Source organism: Grammomys surdaster, unplaced genomic scaffold, assembly GCF_004785775.1.
Source record: "Grammomys surdaster isolate TR1022 unplaced genomic scaffold, NIH_TR_1.0 135, whole genome shotgun sequence".
Taxonomy (NCBI): domain Eukaryota; kingdom Metazoa; phylum Chordata; class Mammalia; order Rodentia; family Muridae; genus Grammomys; species Grammomys surdaster.
In genome coordinates, this window is record NW_021604593.1 from 6,603,584 (window position 1) to 6,614,995 (window position 11,412).

At 41.2% G+C, this 11,412-nt stretch overlaps 1 non-coding gene across 1 annotated transcript; it reads right to left on the reverse strand.

Annotated features, from left to right (window-relative positions):
- Nucleotides 1-10,819: 10,819 nt before the first annotated feature.
- Nucleotides 10,820-10,949, reverse strand: LOC114617280. The gene has a single exon (XR_003710762.1). It is a non-coding gene; the product is annotated as a small nucleolar RNA SNORA17 (small nucleolar RNA).
- Nucleotides 10,950-11,412: the final 463 nt, after the last annotated feature.

The window sequence follows — 11,412 nt, forward strand, 5'->3', positions numbered from 1 at the left end:
AACCATCTAAAGACCCTTCTTTTACCTAATCTTTACCCAGCAGATTACACAGGGAAAAAAATGGCAACATAGGCTGTCTGTCACTTTAAAGCTCAGTCTAACCTCTGCTCAGGTGACAAGCCAGATCTCTGAGACATGCATTGCATGTACCTGTCTTGTTATCATCCCTCATATCCTGCCTCTATTCTATGGCATCTGGGTTGAAGCAAGTCTTGAAATGCTGAGTCTATTCATTTGTTGTTAACTACCAACTTTGTATCCCTCCAGAATTGAGGGTTGAGAGGAGTTTCACTCAGAATAAACAAATCCTTAACGGTGTATGTGTGTTGCTGATCACATGCATATATTGATGCCTTTTTACAATATTCAGTATAAGTTTGTCTTTATAGTATAGAGTATAAAGTGTCCCTTCCATGCCCCTTATCCTGTGCCCCATTAATACTTTCCCTATGATTGCTTACAATTTTTTTCTTATCAAACTGTATGCTTGAACATACACTAAGTATGAACATAGACCAAGTTGGGCTTCCTGACACCTCTTTTCTACCCTAATTCTTTATCTGTTCTTTTTTGCTTCTTCATTCTGTTTCACGATGTCATCCACAGGGCAAAGACAAATAGTCAAGCTTGGGTTTGTAGGACTCAGACAAAGGAGACCGAAGCATTGAGAAGGGCCACGATTGATAAGAGTGCTTGACGCTGAGGAGTAGAACTACTCACATATGGGATGGAAACTGCCTTAGTAGCATAGAGGCTGGCTGCCACGGAGCCATGTTGTTCAGTATCTCAAAACATGGCCCATGTAGAAAATGCTGTTGTAATCACACTTTATACAGCAATAGGTATTCAGTTGATTCATTAATTGCCCACATACCTGGAACCATCGGATGAATAAGGCAGGGTATCTCTGTGAGTTATTTATACCTTATGGGAGGACAGTTTAATTAAATTGCCCTTCTCCTAACATGTATTTGAGCTCACTCTCAGGAGGAGTTTAATGCCTGTAACTAGAAATGTAGGAAAGTAATTTTGAAAGGTGAGCAGTTGTGCAAAGGGCAGACATGCCCTGGGGAGCAGCATTGAAAGGCTGTGGCAATGGGAGAGCACTGGACTCCTGGGAGGCAGAATCCAGATGAGAAAAGGAGAGTGTCACAGAAGTGGGAGACAGGGATGGGAGGGAGAGACAGACAAAGTCCACACCTGTCAGGTCCCCACATTTCCAAAAGTCATATCTGAGAGGGGTGTGTGTGTGTGTGTGTGTGTGTGTGTGTGTGTGTGTGTGTTGGCTTAGAGGTTGCTGGAACTTGAAAATTTTAAGGCTTCCTGCTGGATAAAGTCTGTCAGGCACTTTACCCTCCCACAAAATCAACAGAAAGGTTTATGAGGAGGAGGAGATGCAATATACTGCCAAGGAAGGCTTCACTGCCAGACGCCCACGCTCACAAGTCACTCCATGGCTGCCAACTGGGAAAGGAGGATTTTAAATTGTGATTTAACTTTCCTGGCCTGCGATTTTATTAACCCCCTGTAGCAACGGTTTCCATTTGTGAGCCATTCTCTTTTATTGGAAGGAGCATGTAGCTGCACCGTGGCCCATGGTCAGGGGCAAGACACTGAAAGAATACCTCTCAAACTTTGTTGATGGGCAAACATGTGATCACTGTAGGAGGGAAGCTTGGTCATATTTCTTCCCTGCTTAATATTTTAGTAGTTTCCAGTTTTCTAGAAAGTTAGAGTCATACTCCCTCATATAGCCTGCCTTAAGTTAATCATTCCAGACAAATCTACACCCTCGTAAGAGAAGATCCTCCTTGCCCTTTACCTCCTTTCTTCCTAGAACTATCATGCTGTACATACAGGCCAGGATTGAGTGAGAATTGTATGAGCCCCAAGACTGACTCTTGATAACAAACTGGGTAGGTTTTCTGGCCCCTCAGATGCTTGATCACCTGGAATATGGAAGGGGATGATAGCACTTTCCTATTAGAACATGATAGTTTCTAACATTATAACAGAGTTCCCCGATGTCATCATGAACATTAAACAGTAGGGTTTGATGAGTTTGAATAAACTTTAGTCCAGACTCTGATGGTTTACCATGAGACATTGTCACCTCCTCTTTGTCACCCTGGACACCAAGTTCACAACTGTCAACATATCACCACTGGACCAGGCATGCAGCTGATCTTCTCTGCCACCTTCAAAGGAGGTTTGTCTTCCACTCATGTTGTGCTTTAATCCCAAAAGGACTGGACTTGAAATGGGCCAAGGGGTTTTAGACTCCTGAAAACACAGGCTTCAGGTCTACTGTGCCCCTCGTTTCTCATCAAGTGTCAGTCCTCTGCACATGTGTTCAAGGAATATTTATAATATAAAGGGAACGGCTTCAGAAAGTAAATATAGCAAAAACTCCATGGGAGGTCACATACTTTAGACTATATGGGCAGCATATACTGGACCTGATGGGTTTACTTTTTTAAAAAAAGAAAAACACAAAATTGGGAGCATTGTGGACCTGGGAGGAGTTCATGATAGGTATAAAATCAAAACACATTCTAGAAAATTTTCAAAGAACTAATAGAAAATGTGGTTTATCCTTTAAAGGATATAAAGCATTTTAAGGCTTTGACACACATTTCCAAATTATTATCCAATAACTACATCATGTCTTCCACCAGCTGTGTGTTAGACAGGTGGTAAATGGCCAGGTCTTAAAAAGTTCTAATCTCTAGGGAATCAGCCAAGTCCTTCATTCTTCTACAAACTCAATCACATGCTGTCTGTATCTCTGCCAGTAATATGTAGTTATTCAAATCTTTGTCAACTTATGGATTAAGAACTAGTTATCTCCTTGTAAGCTTTACAATATTTTATTTATTAATAATTTAGCTCTCTTCTGTGTAGTATCTATCTGAATCCTTATATGAGAGCATGTTTGATGAGACAAATAGCAATGAGGAAGAAAACCACATTAAAAAATTATGTGGTTAAGATGCTCATAGATTCCCTGGGAAATTTTTATTTCCATCTTTGATTTTAGTCATTGCCTGTCTCATAGGTGTTTTATTACATAAAATTAGTTATTTCCTTCTGTCTCATATTACATCCTTTCTGCCTTTTTCGGGGATCAACTCCAATGCCTCCACTCACCTAAGCTTCTCTATCTCTGACTCTTTTTTTCTCCTATTGTTTTATCTATTATATAATCTCCTTGAGTATGAGGTTGGGGCTGTTATTCTCAGATATCTCTGCTCTCCAGTGTCATATGTGGCATCATCTGTAGAAGGCCCTCGCTGATTCACTACATTCAGTTTCACTCAAAGGGGTTCAGATTTGGTGAAGGAAAGTAGTTACTCCACAGCAGGCTCACAGGACACCAGTCACCCCTCTGGAAGCCATATTATTGCACAGGCTGATAGCAATACGACATTATATACACTTGATGAACACACATCAAAAAGTTTTGGATTTCTCTTACCTGTGGATCATGAGCTAGGGAAGGAATAAGAGTAACATCTCATTCTTTGAGGCCAGTGACTTCCTTAGACCTACCCATTTAAACATTTCAGAATGTAGCACAGAGCCAAAAGCTATCTGAATCAATACTTATGCTGAGTCTATGTCATGTGTCAGCTTGTGATCAGAGCAAAGGGAAGTTAATTAGACTTGATTTTGCCTAGTATATTTAATGGTGATGTTGGGCTGGGGTTGGTTTTCTGAGATTAGTTTGAGGGACACAGGAAACATTAAGACCAAAAGCTCTGGAGATTGGCTGTCTTCCATGCATCCTTCAGAGCACAGGACAGATTCAAGGCCAAGTCTAAAATGCACAGAAGTCACAGAAACTCCTGACATGCAGAGAAATTTACATAAACTGTATATTATAATAAATTCACAAAATAAGTGGGTGGAGATCTACATGCAAGAAAGAATATGTCTCTCATCGACAGCATCTAGAATTATTGCAATGGTTGAACTCTTTTAGCACAGTAGTTGGTTATTCTGTCATCAATTACTTTCATCAATGAAACAGCTGTAGAGCAGGTAGACAAAGAGGAAATATTACAGAATTTAAAAGCACATTAGAAGATAGATTCACAGCAAGATATAACACAGTTGTTTAAACTGCAAAGATCACAAAGACCTAGTTGCAAGGCCCACTTCCACTCTGCCATTCACATGAGACCTTGTAGTGACTCCTTCTGCCTCATTTCCCTGTTTGATTACAGTCTCTTAAATTTAAGATCTCTTGCCTTTTACAAACCCGGCCGCTTAAGCTTATCTTAAAATCATTCCCTCCATTGTCTCTTAGTAGAAATTTCTATAAACAGAAGATGGTAATAACTGTTCCCATGGATTGTCATCTGGGATAACTGGAAACATCCCGGAAACAAGTAGAGAGTCTTATAGTGATAAGACAATGGCCAGGAGACCATTGTGTCTCAAACTTCAGGCATTTCAAGGGCTCAGATTTGTCATTCACAAAAGGGCCCAGGTCTTTCTGGGAATTGTGCAGAGAGATAAACAGACATGAGTTGGCTGGGAAGAAACATCACTACAATAGTTATGGTGTTTTCATACCAGCAAAGTAAGAATAATAATTATAATTACCTCAGTCTTTTCAAGGAGCTTTGTCAACATAGTTATAGTCTACCTTCACAGCAGAGAAGAGTTTGATCTATCTCTCAGTGATGAGAGATTGATACACTAAAAAGCTAAATTATCTTCCTAAACCTACAGTCTCCTGCATGTGTGTAGGATACAATACCTAGGCACACACACAAACATAAAGTAAATAAATATATATTTCCTTAAGCCAGTGGAGTCTATCATTCCCCATGGCTTCTTCTTTGGCTCTGCCTTGCACACAGGACAAGGATGCCTGGGTTGCAGACACTCTGTGATAGAATTGAATAAATCATTACGATGTAACCAGGAACATGTATGTGCAGATACTGTTACTCTTTATGCTCACATACTAGGGTAGTTCAGTTCCTTAAAACGATCAATGTTTGCTGAAAACAAGCCACCAGGCTATCTGAAAATGGCGATGAACAAACCAAGCACTTTTTTATTCTGCGTACATTCTCACAGATATCAAGGACTGTAAAACTCTTAATTCAGCAGATTTTATTATACTCAACTGCATCCTCAATACACATTCATTCAACAATTAATTAGCATAGGAGAATCTACCATGTGTCTGAGCCTGCACTAGGGATAAAGCCGGTATGGCCTTTGCTCCCATTCCCATACAGAAAACCAATGAAAAATCAATTTCTTATATTTTTAAGCTATGCAAGAAAATTACAGCAGCATTTAATTTACCTTGTATGCCCCTTTGATATTAAAGTGCATTACATATTCATGTAATTGTTTGCCCTTTATGTTAAAAGGTACAGCTAAGTTCATTTCCCTCTTAGTAGTTATAAATATGCCTTGTTTTCCTGGGAAGCAAGAAATTAAATATTTGAGCCCTGTGCACTCTGAAAATTCACCTCCCAAATTATCAGATGCCATAAAATCTCCGTTCCACCCTGTTTCACTGATTTCTTCCTTAGGAAGAAGTGGGAAATTAGCTTTTATGGAATTGAACTACCTTAATATTTAAATCCGTTGAAGTCAAACTGCAGTGTTTTTGCAGCTAGAATTCCTACAAGAGCTATCACCTATACAGTGGCCAGTTGTAAACAGCATTTATTACTTAGATCATGCACAAGGTCAGAGCTGTACTCTACAGATGAAAATTTGTGCTGGGGAAGAGTTATATCTGACTTCCAGGTGAGACTTTACCACAATAGTAAAAGAATAGCTTCTTACTTCTCACATCAGACTGCAAGCAGCTAAGAATGGAAAAGGCTGAATATAGGCACACATATGTTAAGTGGGAGCAAGATGCTAATTAACTGACACTAATAATGTTAACAGGCAAGGGGTGGCTACTGTATAAGATCTGGACTTTTGGTCCTTCTCAACAAGTTGTGTGGTAGCAGCACTAGGTGAAGCCTACAGTGTACTAAAAGGGTTATCTAAATTGTTTCTTCTCCTTGCAACAAATTAGCATCACGGTGTCCACTGGAAGAAACCCTTTAGAGAAACTAAATAACTACTTGCCAAGAACCCATAAGACAGTCAAATTTTGGAGCTGGTCTCTCAAGTTAAAACAACATCTCACATCTTCCAACTCAATACTTCTAATACTTCCACTTATTGGCAGAACCCATTTCTTTTACAATGTGTCCTTGCTTGGATGTGAAGTTGAGAGTCCTCTCTCTACAAAACACTTGTTCTCTACACAAGAGAGGTCTTTGGTGCAATGGAAACCTCAATAGAAAATGCAAGCTAAGTCTGGACCACTCAGAAATGGAGGAAAAATATATTATTATTTGTGTATATATTTATTAAGTTTGATTGTTCCATTCCCCTCTATAACCTTTTCTTCTCTTTCACAGTCTATTTTCTACTTTTCTCAAGCGCTCTCTCTCTCTCTCTCTCTCTCTCTCTCTCTCTCTCTCTCACACACACACACACACACACACAAACACACACACACATTTAAATCTACATTCCTTGTATAGTAGAAACCGTATTTGTTTTTCAGAGTCTGCCTTATTTTATGTACCAAAATAATGTCCAGTTTTATCCAGTATTCTAAAAATATCAGAAGATCTGTGTGTTTGTGTGTGTGTGTGAGTGTGTGTGTGTGTGTGTGTTGTTTATTTCTCTGTTGATGAGTATCTACCTTTCTTAGCAATGGGAATTAGTATGACAATATATATGGCTGGAAAGAATCTGAATATACTGACTTCAAATCTTTTAGGTATATATCCAAGAGTAGTGTCTTGTATAAATTTTTAATCCTAACTCAGGATTTCTACCCCTCCTTGATGGTTTAGTTTCTGGACAAAAGACACATATAACTTTTAATATTTACAATAAGCCTTAAGAGGCAAAAGATCTGGGCAGATATCTACTCTCTAACTATTAGAATCTACTTTTCTATTGATAATCCTGAGTTATTACTATGTTTTATTTGGGCTGCTCTTAACTCCAATTGTCCATCCCTTAGGGCCATTTTTTTTTTTTTTTACTCCTAACTCATGGAGTCTCTAACTTCCTTCTTTACCTTATTCTCTCCCTCCTGGTTCTCCTCTGGGCTTGGGAGCCCAGGAAACATAAACTCCACCTAAGTCTCTTCTGCGTAGTCATTAGCTGCCAGCATTTTTTATTTGCCAATCAGAAATAACTTGAGAGCAAGATCGCATAGCATCACTTAGATCCATGTGCAGACTCATCTCTGGGGCAACCGGGTCTTGGGGGGCGCACTTAGCATTACAATACACAGCAAAGGATCAAGCCTCAAGAGTAGTGTGACTGTACCATATGGCAGATCTAATTTTAGTTCGTTGAAGAACTTCTACACTGATTTCCATAATGGTCATGCCAGTTTATTCTCCCACCATCAGTAAATAAGTGTGCCCCCTTTTCATCATATACTGGTTAGTGTTTTGGCAACTTGATTTAGAGCCACCTTGGATGAGAGGCCTCAGTTGAGGGACTGCCTTGATCAGATTGGTCTGAGGTCATATCAGTAAGGAACTGTCTTAGTGGATGACTGATGTGGGTCCTTTGTGGGAAGCACAATATGAGGTTCAATTGTCAGTACAAGCTTGGTACAGCCTTGCCCTCCTATGAACCACACTTTCTGTGTGCTGACTCTGCGGAAACACTTCACAAATGATTTTGCCTCAATGATGCTGTTCTCTTTTAAATTATAACTAATTCTTCATTTCAGTTGACCAGTGTCAACTGTCCCAGTGTAGCAAAGATTTCACTTTAATGTTCCTGGTCTCCTGTTAATTATAGAAAATTTTTCATCTCCAACTGACCAGAACTACAAATTCTGAATTTAAAATACCATGTAAATAGTACCTAGTAGAGTCTTTGCTTCACTCCAAAACTTTACCGCCCAGACCTCCATCATTTGCATTCTTTCTTCTAAGATTTTAGGAATCTTTAAGCATTCTCATCTTCCTAGCTCACAATTCCCCATTAAACTCTGAGCAGTCAATGGCTTTCTTGGCCCAAAGTTCCAAAGTCCTTCCACAATCCTCCCAAAACAACATAAGTTATGGAAATATCCCACAATCCTGGTATCAATTTTTGTCTTAGGGTTTCAGAAGCAACTCGTATGTGTGCAGGACATGGATGTGTGCATTTCATCTTACACTTTCAGTTAATAGCGCATCACTGAGGGAAGTCAGGGCACGAACTCAGACATGGCAGGAAGTGAAGCAGAGGCCACAAAGCAATGATGCTTGCTTCATTGTTCAGTCTGCTTTATTATACACCTGAGGACCACCTGCCCGTGTTGGTATCACCCACAAAAGGCTAAGCCTTCCCACATCAATCACTAGGTAGGAAAATGTCCCTAGAGACTTTTTTCTTTTTGGTGGCATTTTCTCAGTTGTGGTTTTCTCTTCTCAGATAGCACTGATTTGGTCAAGGTGATAAAAAAAACACAAAACAAACAAACAAACAAACCGATACAACCAGGACACCCTCAAGTTTTTTTTAGTCATGGTGTCTATTTATTACAGCAACAGAAAAGAAAGTAAGCACACTTGCCAGCATCTGCTCTCCTTTGTGTTGCTGCTGATGATAGATAAATTGGATGAGTTGGTTTAGGGATAGTTAATTTTTGTGGTTCTTTATACATTCTAAATATTAATCCCTTGTTGGGTACGCAGTTTGCAAAAGATGTGTCCTTGTCGTCATTGTTTTCAGTCACTGTGTTCTAACTTTTTTCTAGTTCTTTGTGAATTTCACATCAAGCATCCCAAACTCACTCACCCCCTTCCCCTCTTACACACCCTCCACCCGTGCAACCTTCCCCACCAACAGAGAGAAACATCTCATTATGGAGGCTGTAGTGTGTCACAGTGCATCCTACAGTACACTCTTTGGTTCACTCTTCTTTGCTTGCAAATGCTCATTGGCGTGACTCATTGTTCTCATACGAGGCCCCTGGCTTCCACTACTCTGTTGATACTAGGACATATCTTGTTGCTTCCCTGTGTCATGGAGATCCTGTAGTTTTGGATCTGTAGGACCAGCCCTTTGTGTACTCCAGCAGATGATAGGTGGGATAGATGTTGGGGTGCTCCAATTCAAAGCCCTGGATCTGGGCCTGAGAGATATATTAACTGATCAGGGCACTGGATCTCCAGCTCTTCCCACTGAACAACCCCTGCAACCTCAGCCAGTTCTACTCTGCTGCCCAGGTGAGGTGCAGGGCCCCTTCTCCTGAGTGCTACAGCTTTTGAGGGCAAGATCAGCTCTCCTGCTCTTGTGACCCCAGCATCAGGTGTCCTGCTTGCCGTCTGCTATGGAGGGAGAGAGAAGGAGGGCATCCCTCCCTTGCCCAGGCCACTGCATGGGAGACGAGAGTTAAGGCCAACTCTCCCCTGCTCTTATCCTCAGTGCCAGGTCACCTGCAGCTTCCACAGTTTGCAGGTCTACTCTCTTGAATACTGCAGCTGGCTAGGTGTGGGTCAGCTCTCCTGCTTTCATGTTTCCAGGCCCAGCTCTTCCACGATGCCCAGGGAGCCAGTTCCGCACAGCCCTCAGACATGAACATGGTCCCAGGAGGGAGCCCAGACAAAGAAGGGACTTCCACCTGGCCTTTGATGGTAGACTCTTGGTACTGCAGGGCCATTGACTCAGACATGGCCCCCAGTGGTAGCAGAGGCCCAGACCTCACTACACATGGCCCTAGGTGACGTCACCATCATGAGCTACTCACATCGGGCTATTCCTCACTACACTCGAGTCTCCAGTTCTGCCTCTCTTCTTCGTTGTGCCCACATCCTCCTGCTTCTCTTTCTCTTCCATTTTCACACCACTTACTTGCTCCTCATAGTGGTGCCTGGGATCTCTGAGCATCTGTTGTAGTATCAAGGGCAGCCTCCGGAGTGCTATGCCCCACTAATACATTTTGGTAGGGATCATCTCATGCATGATCTGAGCCCTATGTGGTGCCCAACTGATGTTCATCTTAGGCTAGTTCCCTGTCCAGGTCCCATGGCACTGGTCTGGTGTTCTTCCTGGGCTCACTTCTCACCCAGGCCAGTCCGAGTGGTCTTGTGTGAGGGAGGGTCATCTATCTCAGGCTCACACCCACCCAGGGCCTGCAGTCCCAGATGGGGCTCTTCTTGTCTCCTGCTCTGTCTCACCCTGAGAGTCAATCCAGGACTGCATGGAACAAGACTGGTGGTCATCTTAGGCTTGCCTTTTTTTCAGGGACTCTTAGCCTATTTAATCATTCAGATGTTCATGTCTGTTCTCACAATTATTTAATCTCAAATAGGGGTTTCTACCCTGCCTTTGATCAGCTCCCAGATGAAAGGCACACAACTTTTATATTTATAATCAGCCTAAATCAGCACTAGAGTTGGGAAGTTATCTACTTCCTGTGCTATTAGAGTCTATTTTCCCATTATTAACCCCATTTTATAATTTGCCATGTTCCATCTAGGCAGCTGTTAACTCAAATTGGCCATCCCTTACAACTGTGTTTTCATGATTCACCTTCCCCATGATGGCTTCCTCCTCTCTCTACCTTCTTTTCCCTTCTCATGGTTCTCCTCAGGCCCAAGTAAACTCAAACCCTGCCTATTCTGCTCAACTATTGGCTGTTTGTATCTTTAACCAATAGTGGATAACTTGGAGGGAGGGGGAACAAGATTACTTAACATCATTTGTGTCTGTACAGATTCTCTTACCCCTGCGGGCAACCAGGCCTTGGGGAGCAGTTAGCATTACAATACAAGCAAGAGGCCAAACTTCTCAACACATGTCAGAATACTGAGCACAGACATAGCTTCTCTTCTTTCTGCCACCTACACATATGACACAACAGTCATATCTGCAACACCTCTAGGCCCTGTGATTATTTACCTTTCTGTGCAAAAGTTTTTATTTTCGTGCAGATTCATTTGACAATTCCTATGTTTATTTCCTATGCTACTTTCCAGAAACCCCTTGTCTATGCTCATTTCTTGAAATGCTTTATTTACAGTTTGCTTTAGCAGAGTCCAAGTTTCTCATATCACTTATAGGTCTTCAATCTGTTTTGAACTGGCTTTTGTGGAGCATGAGGAATGGAGGTCTGGTTTTATTTCTCTATGAGTAAAATATTTTCTTTGCAATTTGTTTGAAGAGACTATCTTTTCAAAGTTTGATGTCTACATCCACCTTGAATTGTTTCTGACTCTCTCATGTGCTTACATTGATCTGCATGTCTGATTTTTTGTTTGTTTAATTTTGCTAATACTACATAGTTTGATTTCTAGTGCTCTGTAGCACAATTTCAGATTCCATATTGTGATGCCTTCAGCATTAAACTTACTG